We start from the raw sequence: 8,263 nt of genomic DNA, 5'->3' as shown, positions 1-8,263 counted from the left end.
CCATGTTACAATTCCTCCTTTTAACAATTTTATTTTTCTCCCCAGTCACTTCAATACAGGTAAAATTTCATTATAACCAACTCCAAGAACAGCTAAACTATTTTAGAGTGTTAGGATTTTGTTAAACTGAGTACCTGTCTAGAATTTATATTTCTAGTCAATAGAAAATGGAGACAAATAGCTACGAGGGTCAAATAAGAGAAACTTATTTAGGAAGAGGTTGCATTATGGAGGGGGCAGAAAAAGTGAGGGAAGAAACCCACTGACTGGCCATGATTTGTAAATATTCTTGCCTCCCTCCCTGGCCAAATAAAGGCAAAGAAAATTCACTGCTAATCACAACTTGCTTCACAGGATGCCCCTAACAGATCTAGGGAAGGGCAAGTTCCAGAGGTGTGTAGAAGAGGTTGGGGGAAAAGAATCTGGCAGTTTCTGTTCTGATGGTTACTGTTCACCTACTTTGAGAGCATCCCTACCCCCAATTTGGTTTAGAATAAGAGTTAATTTTCTGGAGAAAACTAAAACTGAAAACCCTGGTACTGATGAAATTGCATCCCACTCCTAGCCATGGCCCATTTATTCAAACAAAAGCTCAGTATCCTTAAAATTCCCTCTTTAGTCTACTAATGGGCAATTTATCCCTATAATTTACAAAAAGTTTCATATGCGTTGGCCAAAATTACAATCTCTGGATACTTTGAGTGTTGTACATTTCTTCAAAGTGTTCTTTCACTTTCTCTGGGGGCAGGTAGTGTGTTGTGGAAGCAAAGGGCTAGAAAAATATTTATAGGTCATCCAGTCATCTGGCTGTGAAAGCCCAGCCATGCAGAAGACCTGAGTGGGTAAAGGGGTCAGACTTAGAGCAATTGTAGTTTCTGTAAAGACAGGAGTGAGGCTGGGAAGGTGTATGTCTTTAAGAAATAATCAAGAAAGTCAATCCCCAAAAAGTAGTTTGAATATGTTGATATTAAAAATAAAAAGTTACAATATCATTTTGTGGTTTAAAATGCCCCAAAACTAACAATAGAATGAAACTACCTCAACATAATGAAAGCCACATGTGAAAAACCCACAGTTTCATACTCAATGGTAAAAGACTAAAAGATTTTCCTCTAAGTTCAGGAACAAGGCAAGGAGGCCCACTTTTGCCATTTCTATTCCACAAAGTACTGGATATTCTAGTCAGAGCAATTAGGTAGGAAAAAGAATTAAAAGGCACCCTAAAGACTGCACACAAAAAATGTTATAATACATAAATTCAGAAAAACAGCAGAATAAAATGCAATATACAAAAATCAGTTGCATTTCTATTCACTAACATTGAATGAGATTTGAAAAGGAAATTACAAAAATAATTCCATTAACTATATCATCAAAAAGAATCAAATACTTAGAAAATAAACACTAAGGAGGAAGACTTATGTAGTGAAAACTGCAAAATTGCTGACAGAAATTAAAGCCATAAATAAATGGAACCACATTCCATGTTCATGGATTTGAAGATCTAACATTAAACTATCAACACTGTCCAAAGGATTTATAGATTCAATGCAATCCCTATCAAAATTTCAATTAAATCTTTTGCAGAAATAGAAAAACCCATCCTAAAATTCACATGGGGCATTTCAAGAGACCCAAATGACCAAAACACATAAAAAGAAGAACAAAGCTGAAGGACAGACATTTCCTGATTTCAAAAATACTGCAAAGCTTCCATAATCAAAACAGTGTGGTACTGACTTAAAGACAGACACATAGACCAATGGAAAGTAAAGCCTAAACATAAACCTACTTTCATATATGGTCAAATGATTTCTAACAAGAGTACCAAGTTCAATGGAAAAAGGACAGTCTTTTTCAAAGAGAAATCTAGATATCTATATACAAATGAATGAAATCCAGACCCTTTCCTAACACAATTGACTCAAGGACTGGGGTTATGGCTCAAGTGATAGAACAAGCAAACATGAGGCCTTGAGTTCAATCCCCAGTACAGGAAGAAAAGGAAGAAAAGGAAAGAAGGAAGGAAGGAAGGGAGGAAGGGAGGGAGAAGGGAGGGAGGGAGGAAGGAAGGAAGGAAATTAACTTAAAGAGGATCAAAAACTTCAATGTAAGACCTAAAACTTTAAAACTCATAGAAGAAAACATAGGGAAGACAGATGTGGTGGCGTACACCTGCAATTCCAAGACTAAGGAGGCTGAGACAAGAGGATTATGAAATCAAGGCCAGCCTAGGCTGTACAGCAAGACTCTGTGTCTCTCTGGAGAGAGAGAGAGAGAGAAAGAGAGAGAGAGAATGAGAATAAAGACAAGTAAACAGGATGAAAACTTCATCACAGTGTTTTTGGCAATGATTTCTTAGATATGACACCAAAGGTACAGACAATAAAAAACAGACAAATTGGACTTCATGAAAATTTTATTTTTTGTGTCATAAGACAATTATCAATAGAGTAAAAAAGGCAAATATCTGCATATGATATAGCTGATAAGGGAGCAATACTCATAATATATAGCGAACTAAAACTCAACAAGAAAACAATCTATTTCAAAAATGGACATACAAAGGTAAACCTATCAAAATCACAGCAGATTTGTCAATGGAAACCTTAAAAGCAAGAAGGGCGTGGAGTGAGGTCTTCTGGGCACTGAATGAAAATAACTTCAACCTTAGGATACTCTACCCAGCAAGACTATCATTCAAAATAGATGGAGTAATAAAAGTCTTCCACTATAAGCAGAAACTAAAACAATATATGACTATCAAGCCACCACTACAAAAGATTCTTCAAGAAATTCTGCACACAGAAAATGAAAGCAAACAAAACCATGAGAGGACAGGCAGTACCAAACCATAGGAAAAGACAAGGCAAGAAAGTAGAGAGTAGCATCAATTAGCTGTACACAATCAAACCCTTGATCAACTAAGACAACTAAATGACAGGAATCACCACATACCTATCAATGCTAACACTGAATGTTAATGGACTTAACTCCCCCCATCAAAAGACACCACTTGGCAAATTGGATTAAAAAGGAAGATCCAACAATCTGTTGTTCACAGGAGACCCATCTCATTGACAGAAACAAGCACTGGCTTAGGTGAAAGGCCGGAAGAAGATTTACCAAGCCAATGGCCCCCGAAAACAGGCAGGAATAGCAATACTTATCTCTGACAAAGTAGACTTCAAATTTACATTGATCAAATGAGATAAAGAAGGGCACTCCATACTAATAAAAGGTGAAATACACCAAAAGGAAATAACAATTATCAACCTATATCCACCTGTCAGTGCACCTAATTTCATCAAACATACTCAGAAGGACCTAAAAGCATATATAGACTCCAAAACAGTGGTAGTGGGAGACTTTAATACCCCCCATCACCAATAGATAGGTCATCCAAACAAAAAAAAAATCAATAAAGACATTCTAGAACTAAATCACACCATAGATCAAATGGACCTAGCTGATGTCTACAGAATATTTCATCCAACTTCTGCACAATATGCATTCTTCTCAGCAGCCCATGTAACCTTCTCCAAAACTGATCATATCTTAGGGCACAAAGCAAGCCTCAGCAAATATAAGAAAATACAAATAATCCCACACATTCTATCTGATCACAATGCATTAAAACTAGAACTCAATAACAAAAACAATAATAGAAAACATGCAAACAACTGGAAGCTGAACAATACACTGCTCATTGATCAATGGGTCACTGATGAAATAAAAGAAGAGATTAGAAGGTTCCTGGAAGTTAATGAAAATGAAAACACAACCTATTGGAACTTATGGGACACAGCAAAAGCAGTCCTAAGAGGAAAGTTCATAGCCATGAGTGCATATATTAAAAGGACAGAAAGATCTCAAATCAATGACCTGATGCTACATCTCAAACTCCTAGAACACAAGAACAAGCAAATCCCAAAATAAGCAGAAGGAGAGAAATAATAAAAATGAGGGCTGAAATTAATGAAATAAAAACAAGAAAAAACATACAAAGAGTCAACAAAACAAAAAGCTGGTTCTTTGAAAAAATAAATAAGATTGACAGACCCCTGGCAAACCTGACTAAAATGAGGAGAGAAAAAGCCCAAATCAGTAAAAAAAGAAATGCAAAAGGGGAGATAACAACAAACACCATGGAAATCCAGGAAATCATCAGAGACTACTTTGAGAAACTACATTCTAATAAATTTGAAAATCTTGAAGAAGTGGACAAATTTCTAGCACTTATGACCATCCAAAATTGAACCAAGAGGATATTAATCACCTGAATAGATCTATAACACAAAATGAAATTGAAGCAGCAATAAAGAGTCTCCCAAAAAAGTAAAGTCTGGGACCTGATGGATTCTCTGCTGAATTCTATCAGACCTTTAAAGAAGAACTGATACCAACTCTCCTTCAACTTTTCCATGAAATAGAAAGGGAAGGAACACTGCCTAACTTATTTTATGAAGCCAGTATTACACTTATCCCAAAACCAGACAAAGACACCTCCAAAAAGGAGAACTACAGGCCAATCTCCTTAATGAACATTGATGCAAAAATCCTCAATAATGGCAAACTGAATCCAACAACATATCAGAAAGATCATTCGCTATGACCAAGTCAGCTCCATCCCAGGGATGCAGAGGTGGTTCAACATACGAAAATCTATAAATGTAATACAGCACATTAATAGAAGCAGAGAGAAAAACCACTTGATCATCTCAATAGATGGAGAAAAAGCCTTCGACAAGATCCAACACCACTTCACGATAAAAGCTCTAAGAAAACTAGGAATAGAAGGAATGTACCTCAACATTGTAAAGGCTATATATAACAAACCTACAACCAACATCATACTTAATGGTGAAAAACTGAAACCATTTCCCCTATATCAGGAATGAGACAAGGGTGTCCACTATCCCCATTCCTATTCAACATAGTCCTGGAATTCCTAGCCAAAGCAATTAGGGAAGAAGAAATAAAAGAAATACAAATAGTAAAGAAACTGTCAAAATACCCCTATTTGCAGACAACATGATCCTATATCTTAAAGACCCAAAAAACTCTACCCAAAAACTCCGAGACACCATAAACAGCTACAGCAAGGTAGCAGGATACAAAATCAACTTACAAAAATCATTACCTTTTCTATACACCAACAATGAACAGATTGAAAAAGAATATATAGAAACAATTCCATTTACAATAGCCTCAAAAAAAATCCAATACCTAGGAGTAAACTTAACAAAGGATGTGAATGACCTCACAAGGAGAACTACAAACCCCTGAATAAAGAGATGGAAGAAGATAACAGAAGGTGGAAAGATCTCCTGTGCTCATGGATTGGTAGAATCAACATAGTAAAAATGGCTATACTACCAAAAGCAATCTACATGTTTAATGCAATTCCCATCAAAGTCCCAATGACATTCACTGCAGAGATTGAAAAACCTACCCTAAAGTTCATTTGGAAACACAAGAGACCACGAATAGCCAAGGCAATACTCAGCAAAAAGAGCAATGCTGGAGGTATCACAATACCCGACTTCAAACTATATTACAAAGCAATAGCAATAAAAACAGCATGGTACTGGCAGAAAAACAGACATGAAGACCAGTGGAACAGAACAGAGGACCCGGATTTGAATCCACACAGCTATGCCCACCTTATTTTTCACAAAGACGCCAAAAAAAACATACAATGGAGAAAAGACAGCCTCTTCAACAAATTTTGCTGGGAAAAGTGGTTATCCATCTGCAAAAAAAAACTGAAATTAGATTCATATTTATCACCCTGTACTAGTATCAACTCAAAATGGATCAAGGACCTTAATATCAGACCTGAAACTCTGAAGTTAGTACAGGAAAGAGCAGGGAATACTCTGGAAGTAATAGGTACAGGCAAGGACTTCCTCAATAGAAGTTGCAGCTCAGCAACTAAGAGAAAAGATGGACAAATGGGACTTCATAAAATTAAAAAACTTCTGCACAACAAAAGAAATGGTCTCTAAACTGAAGAGACCACCCACAGAGTGGGAGAAAATATTTGCCAGCTGTACATCAGACAAAGGACTGATAACCAGAATATACAGGGAACTTAAGAAACTAAACTCCCCCAAAATCAATGAGCCAATAAAGAAATGGGCAAGTGAACTAAACAGAACTTTCTCAAAAGAAGAAATTCAAATGGCCAAAAAACACATGAAAAAATGCTCACCATCTCTAGCCATAAAGGAAATGCAAATCAAACCCACACTAAGATTCCACCTCACCCCCGTTAGAATAGCTATCATCAAAAACACCACCAACAAATGTTGGCGAGGATGTGGGGAAAAAGGAACCCTTGTACACTGCTGGTGGAAATGCAAGCTAGTGCAACCACTCTGGAAAAAAATATGGAGGCTTCTTAAAAATCTAGACATAGATTTGCCGTATGATCCAGCAATCCCACTCCTGGGGATATACCCAAAGGAAGGTGACTCAGGTTACTCCATAGGCACCTGCACACCCATGTTTATTGCAGCACTATTCACAATAGACAAGTTATGGAAAACAGCCAAGATGTCCCACTACTGACAAATGGATTAAGAAAATGTGGTACTTATACACAATGGAGTTTTACTTAGCCATGAAGAAAAATGAAATCTTATCATTTGCAAGTAAATGGATGGAACTAGAAAACATCATTCTGAGCGAGGTTAGCCAGGTTCAGAAGACCAAAAATCGTATGTTCGTCCTCATATGCAGACTTTAGATCTAGGGCAAAGGCAGTAATGTTGTTGGACTTGGGTCACACACTAAGGGGAGACCACATACGGGAGGAGTGGGGATAGGTAGGAAACCCAAAACTTGAAAGTGTTTGATGTCCCCACTGCAGAGGAGCTAATACAGTAACTTTAAAATGACAGAGGTCAATTTGGGAAGGTGACTGGGAAGTAGTGAAGAGATCTGGTAGAGATGAATCAATTCGGGTTGTAACACACTTGTGCATGGAAGCAATGCTAGGAATCTCTCTGTACAGCTATCCTTATCTCAACTTTCAAAAACGCTTTGTCTATCTTAGTATTGCCTATGTCTACTCTTCAACAAAATTAGAGAAAAGGGCAGAACAGGTTCTTCCTGGAAAGGAGGAGGTTGTGGGGGAGAGGGAGGGGGTGGGAGCAGGGGGGAGAAATGGCCCAAACAATGTGTGCACATATAAATAAGTGAAAAAAAAATGGGCAGAGGACTTGGGCAGACATTTCTCCAAAGGAATATAAATGGCCGACGAGCCCATGAAAAGAGGCTCAACACTACTAGTTATCAGGGAAAAGAAAACCAAAACTACAATGAAATACTACCTATTAGTATGGATACCATAAAATGAATACAGAAAATAACAAGTGTTAGCAGGGATGTGGAGAAATTGGATCCTTTGTGGCATGGATGGTGGGCATGTAAAATGGCACAGCCACTATAGAAAACAAAATGGCAGTTCAAGAAGTTAGAAAGTAGCCTTCCATGTGCTCTAATAATCTACTCTGGGCATACACCCAAAAGAATTAAGAACAGTCTTAAAGGTCTGTTTGTGTGCCCATGCTCATAGCAGCATCATTCATAATTGTTGAAACATGGAAACAATCCAAATGTCCACTGACAGATGAACAAGCAAAATGTAGTAAAAATGTAGATTACTCAGCCTTAGAGCTGGAGGCATGGCTTAAGTAGTGGGGCACTTACCTAGCAAGCACAAGGCTCTGAGTTCAACCCCAACTACTGCCAAAAAAAAAAAAAAAAAAAGGAAGAAAATTTTTCACATGTGCTACAACATGGGTAAATATGAGGACATTATGCTAAGTGAAATAAGCATAAAAGGACAAACACTGTATGTATGATTCCACTTTTATGATGCACATGAAGTCACACAGGAAGTATAATGGTGGTACCATGGCACGGAGATGGGGAAATGGGAGTTCTTGTTTAATTTGTAGTGTCAGTTCTACAAGATGAAGAGTTCTGGAGATGGATGGTGGTGACTGATATATATTATGAATGTGTTTAATACTGCTGTATTGCATACCTAAAAATGACTAAGATGGTAACTTTCATGTTCTGTGCATTTTACAATAAAAAAAAAATTGGGGGGGGGGGGGTGTTGGAGACATGGTTACAAAGCCAGGACAGACAGAATCTCAGGTAGAAGCAGCTTTGAGCAGAGCTACTGGGGGATGGGCTGCCCCACTCTTATGGCACCTGTATTTGCCACTGTCATTGGCCTGGTAGT

At 37.6% G+C, this 8,263-nt stretch overlaps 1 protein-coding gene across 3 annotated transcripts in view; it reads right to left on the bottom strand.

Annotated features, from left to right (window-relative positions):
* Positions 1 to 8,263, bottom strand: part of Dhx38 (DEAH-box helicase 38) — a 112,995-nt gene that overhangs the window by 85,469 nt on the left and 19,263 nt on the right. The window contains exon 28 of one of the 3 annotated variants that reach the window (XM_074055734.1): positions 5,737 to 5,755. The exons of the other annotated variants lie outside the window; for them this stretch is intronic. The gene's annotated coding sequence lies outside the window, so the exon portion shown is untranslated. Of the gene's footprint in view, positions 1 to 5,736; positions 5,756 to 8,263 lie in introns of those variants that run through there. 3 annotated transcript variants of the gene reach the window in all.

Source organism: Castor canadensis, chromosome 15 (assembly GCF_047511655.1).
Source record: "Castor canadensis chromosome 15, mCasCan1.hap1v2, whole genome shotgun sequence".
In the NCBI taxonomy this organism is placed as follows: Eukaryota; Metazoa; Chordata; class Mammalia; order Rodentia; family Castoridae; genus Castor; species Castor canadensis.
The sequence above is the reverse complement of the archived record's forward strand: the minus strand, read 5'-3'. Positions and strand labels throughout refer to the sequence as shown.